Source organism: Oncorhynchus kisutch, linkage group LG15, assembly GCF_002021735.2.
Source record: "Oncorhynchus kisutch isolate 150728-3 linkage group LG15, Okis_V2, whole genome shotgun sequence".
NCBI lineage: Eukaryota > Metazoa > Chordata > Actinopteri > Salmoniformes > Salmonidae > Oncorhynchus > Oncorhynchus kisutch.
The window spans coordinates 16,040,237-16,050,318 of record NC_034188.2 but is presented as its reverse complement, the minus strand read 5'-3'; positions in this window follow the sequence as shown (position 1 = coordinate 16,050,318).

Sequence of the window (10,082 nt, the reverse complement as noted above, 5' to 3'; positions counted from 1 at the left end):
TCCCAATATGTCCTGTTAGGCACAACTATGGCAACTCAACCAACAAAACCAGGTCACAACTCCTGCAGCTCGGTCACACGCTGGTCTGTACATAGTCAATGATAGGCTTCGAGGTGACTACTACAGTAGGTACAGCTATAGGTCAGCTCTTGGCAGTAGTACTGTAGATTACTTTATCACTGACTTCAACCCAGAGATTGAAGTCAGACTATTAGCCAACATCAAATTCAATCCCCTTTAGACAACTTCCCGGACAAAATGTTTCACTGTAATAGTGAAGGTGTAAACTTGGTAGTACAAAGCCATAACAATATATTTGACCTTTCAGCTTCACTATCAAATCTAAAAATGTCAACCAGACAACCTAAGAAAATTAACACCAATGACAAATGGTTTGATGAAGAATGCAAAAACCTACAGTAGGAAATGAAACCTATCCAACCAAAAACACAACCTGAGCCTACGCCTTCACTATGGTGAAATACGAAAACAATACAGAAATACAGTACGGAAGAAGAAGGAACAGCAAGGCAGAAATCAGCTCAATGTAATTGAAGAATCCATTAAATGAAATCACTTCTGGGACAATTAGAACACACTAAACAAACAACAACATGAAGAACTATCTTTCCAAAATGGAGATTCTCCAATGTTTTTAGTTCTATAACAAAAACAAACAGCAAACACATATATGTGACCAACTTTTCCAGTTATTAAAGACCAGAACCCACTGGATTTTACAATTACCTTGAATGAACTACAGGACAAAAAATAACCCTCCGACCCAAAAAGGCCTGTGTTGTTGACGGTATCCTAAATTCAATTATAAAATATACAGACCACAAATACCATTTGGCTATTCTTAAACTCTTTACCATCCCTGACCACCCCAATCCACAAAAGTGGAGACAAATTCGACCCCAACAACTCCCTTGGGACAGCAACCTCTGGAAGTGTTTCTGCATTTACGGCAGACTCCTACATTTCCTCAGTTAACACAATGTCCTGAGCAAATGTCAAATGAGCTTTTTACCGAATTGGACCATTTATTCACCCTGAACTTATTGACAAACAAAACAAGCCAAAACAAAAGCAAAGTCTTCTCTTTGTTGATGACATTTTTGGGGGACTCAATTTGGCACGAGGGTCTGCTATATAAATCTATGGAAAGCGGTGTTGGGGGGTGACATACATCATTATAAAACCCATCCAACGTATTTCCTCAGGGCCAGTGGGTGAGACACAGGATGCAGCTTAAGCCCCACCCACTTCAACATACATAACAATGAATTGGCGAGGGCACTAGAGCAGTCTGCAGCACCCATCCTCACCCTACTAGATTATGAAGTCAGATGTCTACTGTTTGCTGATGATCTGGTGCTTCTGTCCCCAAACAAGAAATGCCTATTGCAGAACCTTGATCTTTTGCACATGTTCTGTCAGACCTGGGTCCTGACAGTTAATCTCAGTAAGAACAAAATAATGGTGTTCCAAAAGAGGTCCAGTTGCCAGGACCATAAATACAAATTCCATCTAGACATCGTTGCCCTAGAGCACACAAAAAACTAAACATAACTCAGCCTAAACATCAGCGCCACAGGTAACTTCCACAAAGCTGCAAATGATCTGAGAGACAAGGCAAGAAGGGCCTTCTACGCCATCAAAAGGAACATCAAATTTGACATCCCAATTAGGATCTGGCTTAAATTTCTTGAATCAGTTATAGAATCCTTTGCCCTTTATGGTTGTGAGGTCTTGGGGTCCACTCACCAACCAATAATTCACAATTCTACAACCACCTAAAAATAAGTGATTCTCAAGCCTTCCATAACAAAGCCACCTACAGAGAGATGAACCTGGAGAGGAGACTGCTAAGCAAGTTGGTCCTGTGTTGACAAACAGACCCCACAGAGCCTCGGGACAGAAACACAATTGGACAACAAAATCATGAGAAAACTCAAACTAATTACATGACACATTGGAAAGAATCAACAAAAAAAAAAGAGCAAAGTGGAATGTTAAATAGCCCTAAACAGAGAGTACACAGTACCAGTGTACACCTGACCTCTGGGACTGACCCAAAATTAAGAAAATCCTTGACTATGTACAGACTCAGTGAGCAGGGCCTTGCTATTGAGAGAGGCCGCCATCAGCAGACCTGGCTCTCAGGAGAAACCAGGCAATGTGCCGAAGTTGCCTACAAAATTAGATGGAAACCAAGCAATTTTTTCCCTCAGATTACACAGATCCACAAAGAATTTGAAAACAAATCCAATCTTGATAAACTTCCATATCTATTAGGTGAAATACAACAGTGTGCCACCACAGCAGCAAGATGTGTGACCTGCTGCCACAAGAAAAGGGCAACCAGTGGAGAACAAACACAATTGTAAATACAATGTATATTTATCTTTTTATTTATTTCCCCTTTCACACATAAACTACAGTACATTCAGAAAGTATTCAGACACCTTGACTTTCTCCACATGTTGATACATTACAGCCTTGTTCTAAACTGGATTAAATGTTGTTGTTTCTCTCCCCCCCCACACAACACCCCATAAAGACAAAGCAAAAACAGGTTATATGACATTTTTGCAAATGTATAAAAAAAACTAAACGGAAATGTCCTATTTACATAAGTATTCAGACCCTTTACTCAGTAAACTTTTTTGAAGCACCTTTGGCAGCGATTACAGGTTTGAGTCTTCCTGCATATGATGCTACAAGTTTGGCACACCTGCATTTGGGGAGTTTCTCACATTCTTCTCTGCAGATCTTCTCAAGCTCTGTCAGATTGGATGGGGAGCGTTGCTGCACAGCTATTTTCAGATCTCTACAGAGAGAGTCCTGGCTCTGGCTGGGCCACTCAAGGAAATTCAGAGACTTGCCCCGAAGCCACTCCTGCATTGTCTTGGCTGTGTGCTTAGGGTTGTTATCCTGTTGGAAGGTGAACCTTCGCCCCCAGTCTGAGGTCCTGAGCGCTCTGGAGCAGGTTTTCATCAAGGATCTCTGTACTTTTCTCCTTTCATCTTTCCCTTGATCCTGACTAGTCTCCCAGTCCCTGCCATTGAAAAACATCTCCACAGCATAATGCTGCCACCACCATGCTTCACCATAGGGATAGTACCAGGTTTCCTTCAGATGTGGCGCTTGGTATTCACGCCAAAGATTCCAATCTTGGTTTCATCAGAGCAGAGAATCTTGTTTCTCATGGTCCGAGTGTCTTTAGGTGCCTTTTGGCAAACTCCAAGCAGGCTGTCATGTGCCTTTTACTGAGGAATGGTTTCCATGTAGCCACTCTATCATAAAGACCTGATTGGTGGAGTACTGCAGAGATGGTTGTCCTTCTGGAAGGTTCTCCCATCTCCACAGAGGAACTCTGGAGCTCTGTCAGAGTGACCATCGTGTTCTTGGTCACCACCCGGACCAAGGCCCTTCTCCCCCGATTGTTCGATTCGGTGGCCAACTCTAGTAACCCGGATGACAGTGGGCCAATTGTGCGCCATTCTATGGGACTCCCAATAACGTCCGGATGTGAAGCAGCCTAGATTAAAACCAGGGATTGCAGTCTCTTGCACTGAGATGCAGTGCCTTAGACCGCTGCGCCAGTCAGGAGCTGTAGGGTCTTCTGTCCTCATCTATTCTCCACCTCTCTTTGTAATGGCTGCTGTAAATCAATCAGTGATCAGCTTCGGCAGTGTATGTGGGTGTGCGTTCATGCACCTGCATGCATGTGCCTATGCATGTGTGTGTGTGTATGTGTGTCTTTGTGAGAGGCTCTTGAGGTCCTTACAATGAGCTCGAATTGGACAGTAGGCCTGACCAACAACAAGCTCTAATTGGACATTAGGCCTGACCAACAACCCTGCAGCATAATTATAATTAATTCGTAAATTACTCTATGCTTCTTCCCTCCTCTTCTCCTCTTCCATCTATTGTTATCTCTCATCATTCTCCTCCTCTCCTCTTCCTCCCTCTATTCTTATCTCTCATCCTTCTCCTCCTCTTCTCCTTATTCTTATCTCTCATCCTTCTCCTCCTCTCCTCTTCCTCCCTCTATTGTTATCTATCATCCTTCTCCTCCTCTCTGCGTCCTTCTACTTTTGCACCTCATTCGTATCGCCCTTCCCCTCTCTTCTCCTCCCTTTCTCCTCTTCCCTCCTCCCTCTATCCACCTCTCTCTCTCCTCCTCTTTCCTCCTCTGTGCCCTGCTCTACCCCAGCTAGCTGGGCAGGCAGATTGAGCAGTAAATTAAATTAATGTAGGCCATTTCTCCATCATTTTTCATTCCTCTAAAATGATTGAAGCTGATGTAATAAGTTCATTAAAACACAAAACATTAGGCTCATTAAAAACCCATTAAAACTATCTCTAGGACCTGATTTATGGAGGCAGCGCATGGACAGGGGGTGGGACATGCGAGGGTGAGGGAGTGAGCGGTCGAGGGGTAGAGAGTGTGGGGAACAGAACAGGGAGTGGGAGGAGAGAGGGTGAGGGAGTGAGCAGTCGAGGGGTAGAGAGTGTGGGGAACAGAGGGTGGGAGGAGAGAGGGTGAGGGAGTGAGCGGTCGAGGGATAGAGAGTGTGGGGAACAGAACAGGGAGTGGGAGGAGAGAGGGTGAGGGAGTGAGCAGTCGAGGGGTAGAGAGTGTGGGGAACAGAACAGGGAGTGGGAGGAGAGAGGGTGAGGGAGTGAGCGGTCGAGGGGTAGAGAGTGTGGGGAACAGAGTGTGGGAGGAGAGAGGGTGAGGGAGTGAGCGGTCGAGGGGTAGAGAGTGTGGGGAACAGAACAGGGAGTGGGAGGAGAGAGGGTGAGGGAGTGAGCGGTCGAGGGGTAGAGAGTGTGGGGAACAGAACAGGGAGTGGGAGGAGAGAGGGTGAGGGAGTGAGCGGTCGAGGGGTAGAGAGTGTGGGGAACAGAACAGGGAGTGGGAGGAGAGAGGGTGAGGGAGTGAGCAGTCGAGGGGTAGAGAGTGTGGGGAACAGAACAGGGGGTGGGAGGAGAGAGGGTGAGGGAGTGAGTGGGCAAGGGGTAGAGAGTGTTGGGGAACAGGGGGTGGGAGGAGAGGGGTGGAGTGGGTGGTGGAAGGAAGGAAGGAAGGAAGGAAGGAAGGAAGGAAGGAAGGAAGGAAGGAAGGAAGGAAGGAAGGAAGGAAGGAAGGAAGGAAGGAAGGAAGGAAGGAAGGAAGGAAGGAAGGAAGGAAGGAAGGAAGGAAGGAAGGAAGGAAGGAAGGATAAAGGTAGGAGATGGGAGAAGTGGTAAAGGTAGGAGAGGGAGAAGGGGTACAGGTAGGAGATGGGAGAAGGGGTAAAGGTAGGAGATGGGAGAAGGGGTACAGGTAGGAGATGAGAGAAGGGGTAAAGGTAGGAGATGGGAGAAGGGGTACAGGTAGGAGATGAGAGAAGGGGTAAAGGTAGGAGATGGGAGAAGGGGTAAAGATAGGAGATGAGAGAAGGGGTAAAGGTAGGAGATGGGAGAAGGGGTACAGGTAGGAGATGGGAGAAGGGGTAAAGGTAGGAGATGGGAGAAAGGGTACAGGTAGGAGATGGGAGAAGGGGTACAGGTAGGAGGGAGGTGAGCAGGGAGGTCTTAGTGGAGTAGTTTGAGAGGGGAAGGAGGGAGGGATGAAAGGAGAGATGAGGGAGGGATGTCGGTAATGAGGGACTTTTAAGATGGAGTATCTCCATTTAAGCTTCTGTAATTTTGTGTTCCTCTACTGCTGTTCTGTTCCACCCAAACATATGTTTCCATCTCTGTCTCTGTCTCTGTCTCTGTCTCTGTCTCTGTCTCTGTCTCTGTCTCTGTCTCTGTCTCTGTCTCTGTCTCTGTCTCTCTCTTATTGGTACATGGGGCCTGCAGGGGGCGTTATTCTCGTTCAGGGAGGAGGGAGATCTGAAGTTGATCTGAAGTTGTGTTCTACAACCTGTTTTCCTCTCTCTCTCTCTCCTCCTCGATCAGCACTCCTAATCTCCCTCATAATGTTCAGTCTCCACTCCATCTCACTCATAATATCCAGTCTCCATTATCTCTCTCATAATATCCAGTCTCCGTTATCTCTCTCTTAATATCCAGTCTCCGTTATCTCTCTCATAATATCCAGTCTCCGTTGTCTCTCTCATAATATCCCGTCTCCGTTATCTCTCTCATAATATCCAGTCTCTGTTATCTCTCTCATAATATCCCGTCTCCATTATCTCTCTCATAATATTCAGTCTCCACTCTATATACACCTTTCAAAAGTTTGGGGTCACCTAGAAATGTCCTTGTTTTTGAAAGAACAGCACATTTCTTGTTCAACAAAATAACATCAAATTGATCAAAAATACAGTGTAGACATTGTTAATGTTGTAAATGACTATTGTAGCTGGAAACGGCAGATTTTTTTATAGAATATCTACATAGGCGCACAGAGGCTGATTATCAGCAAACATCACTCATGTTTTCCAATGGCACATTGTGTTAGCTAATCCAAGTTTATCATTTTAAAAGGCTAATTGATCAATAGAAAACCCTTTTGCAATTAAGTTAGCATAGCTGAAAACTGTTGTTCTGATTAAAGAAGAAATAAAACTGGCATTCTTTAGACTAGTTAAGTATCTGGAGCATCAGCATTTGTGGATTCAATTACAGGCTCAAAAGGTCCAGAAACAAAGAGCTTTCTTCTGAAACTCGCCAGTCTATTCTTGTTCTGAGAAATGAAGGCTATTCCATGTGAGAAATTGCCAAGAAACTGAAGATGTCGTACAATGCTGTGTAATACTCCCATCACAGAACAGCGCAAACTGGCTCTACCAGAATAGAACGAGGAGTGGGAGACCCCGGTGCACAACTGAGCAAGAGGACATGTACATTAGATTGTCTAGTTTGAGAAACAGCCGCCTCACAGGTCCTGGCAGCATAATTAAATAGCACCCACAAAACAGCAGTCTCAAAGTCAACAATGAAGAGGCGACTCCAGGATGCTGGCCTTATAGGCCCTCATAACATTCAATCTCCACTCTATCTCTCTCATAATATTCAATCTCCACTCTATCTCTCTCATAATATTCAGTCTCCACTCTATCTCTCTCATAATATTAGATCTCCACTCTATCTCTCTCATAATATTCAGTCTCCACTCTATCTCTCTCATATATTCAGTCCCAACTCCATCTCTCTCACAATATTCAGTCTCCACTCTATCTCTCTCACAATATTCAGTCTCCACTCTATCTCTCTCACAATATTCAGTCTCCACTCTATCTCTCTCATAATATTCAGTCTCAACTCCATCTCTCTCATAATATTCAATCTCCACTCTATCTCTCTCATAATATTCAATCTCCACTCTATCTCTCTCATAATATTCAGTCTCCACTCTATCTCTCTCATATATTCAGTCTCCACTCTATCTCTCTCATAATATTCAATCTCCACTCTATCTCTCTCATAATATTCAGTCTCCACTATAACCCCCTCATCATATTCAGTCTCCACTCCATCTCTGTCATAATATTCAGTCTCCACTCTATATATCTCATAGTATTCAGTCTCCACTATAACTCCCTCATAATATTCAGTCTCCACTCCATCTCTGTCATAATATTCAGTCTCCACTCTATATATCTCATAATATTCAGTCTCCACTCTATATATCTCATAATAATCAGTCTCCACTCTATATGTATCATAATATTCAGTCTCCACTCTCTATGTATCATAACATTCAGTCTCCACTCTATATATCTCATAATAATCAGTCTCCACTCTATATGTCTCATAATAATCAGTCTCCACTCTATATGTCTCATACTATTCAGTCTCCATTCCATCTCTCTCATAATATTCAGTTTCCACGCTATATGTCTCATACTATTCTTTCTCACAACAATTCTGCTCATTTTATTCTCTCTCTTCTTTTTCTCAGAAATGTAAAACGCCTAAATATCTGATTAATCATGGTGACTCTATAAAGCATAGCCTGACAATTCACTGTGTATTCAAATATTCATAGGTCTGTTTGACTGCTGACGTGTAGAGGATGAGTCCCTAATGGCACCCTATTCCTTTAAGGCCCTGGTCAAAATTTGTGCACTATATAGGGAATATGGTGCCATTTGGGATGCATCGGGAGAGATGTAGAGGCTATAGCCACAAGCATACACTCATAGCATGCAGAGGAGTCCTGAGGAAGGACTGGAGTGTGGTCCAAATGTGTCCCTATTCTGTATAAAGTGCACTACTTTTGACCAGGGCCCAGGGTTTCCATATATATATAGATATAGGCTCCCTTTTTGGGACACATACTTGGGCTCTAATCTACATTTCCTTCAATTCGTTCTCATGCTGTTCTCTCAGTCACGTACGTGTACCTCTGCTGTTCTCTCAGTCACATGTACCTCTGCTGTTCTCTCAGTCACATGTACCTCTGCTGTTCTCTCAGTCACATGTACCTCTGCTGTTCTCTCAGTCACATGTACCTCTGCTGTTCTCTCAGTCACATGTACCTCTGCTGTTCTCTCAGTCACATGTACCTCTGCTGTTCTCTCAGTCACGTACGTGTACCTCTGCTGTTCTCTCAGTCACATGTACCTCTGCTGTTCTCTCAGTCACATGTACCTCTGCTGTTCTCTCAGTCACATGTACCTCTGCTGTTCTCTCAGTCACATGTACCTCTGCTGTTCTCTCAGTCACATGTACCTCTGCTGTTCTCTCAGTCACATGTACCTCTGCTGTTCTCTCAGTCACATGTACCTCTGCTGTTCTCTCAGTCACACGTATCTCTGCTGTTCTCTCAGTCACATGTACCTCTGCTGTTCTCTCAGTCACATGTACCTCTGCTGTTCTCTCAGTCACATGTACCACTTCTGATTTCTCAGTCACATGTTCCTCTGCTGTTCTCTCAGTCACATGTACCTCTGCTGTTCTCTCAGTCACGTACGTGTACCTCTGCTGTTCTCTCAGTCACATGTACCACTTCTGATCTCTCAGTCACATGTACCACTTCTGATCTCTCAGTCACATGTACCTCTGCTGTTCTCTCAGTCACATGTACCTCTGCTGTTCTCTCAGTCACATGTACCTCTGCTGATCTCTCAGTCACATGTACCTCTGCTGATCTCTCAGTCACATGTACCTCTGCTGTTCTCTCAGTCACATGTTCCTCTGCTGTTATGTAGTGGTGGTCACAACATTACTGTCGAATAACTGTAAACACATTTAGCATCTCCTGGCTTCCACACATAACCTACAAGCCACTGATGTTGACCTTTGGACATCTACACTTGAAAAAGTCTAATAAGTCCGTGTAATGTAGCCCCGCACCTTCACAATAAATCCATGATTTATTTTAGACAGATCTAAAGAAGGATGATATGAAGAAAATGTAGTCTATTTCAGAAGAACAGAATAGCATACTCTGAGATGTCCTGATGTTAGGTCCTGATCTGGCTACCCCATATGGCTGTGGGCTCCACTAGTTCGTTATTAGCTTTTTTTTACAGATGAAGAACAGAATTGAACAAAGCTGAATAAAATAGAAAGGACATTTTCTCCAAACGATTTGAGTGTGCACATGTGGCTATTCTGTGTTGAGCGTTAACAAGGAAATAGGTATGTTGATAAACTATCAGGCTATTTGTTCACATTATAAATGCAGCAATAAGCACAGTCTATAAGTGTGAATGTTCCATTAGTGGAAAACACCATTATCGAAAGTGATTCTGCATGTCATGCTTTTATTATAAAGGTGCATTTTTATGGTGAAAATTAACTTCCCCAAACTGGAAACTCACGTGCTGCTTATGTTAGGCTCCACACCCCTTGTAAAGCAGATTAATGTGGTTCATTTTAATAGGTTATTTGGCCACTTTAGTTGTGACACAAACCTTATTCAAACATATAGACCTGTGGCTAGGCTACGGCAGGTGAGCAACTATGAATTGTAAAAAGTCACAAAAAAAAACATTATTTCTTATGCTGGGCATCATTCACAAGTGATCATATTTAATTCACTGGTTATAGGCTAATATTGTCACCCATCAGACCAGTTTTGATTTAGTCTTGTCTTTACATACACTAAGGAATATATGTGTGAAATG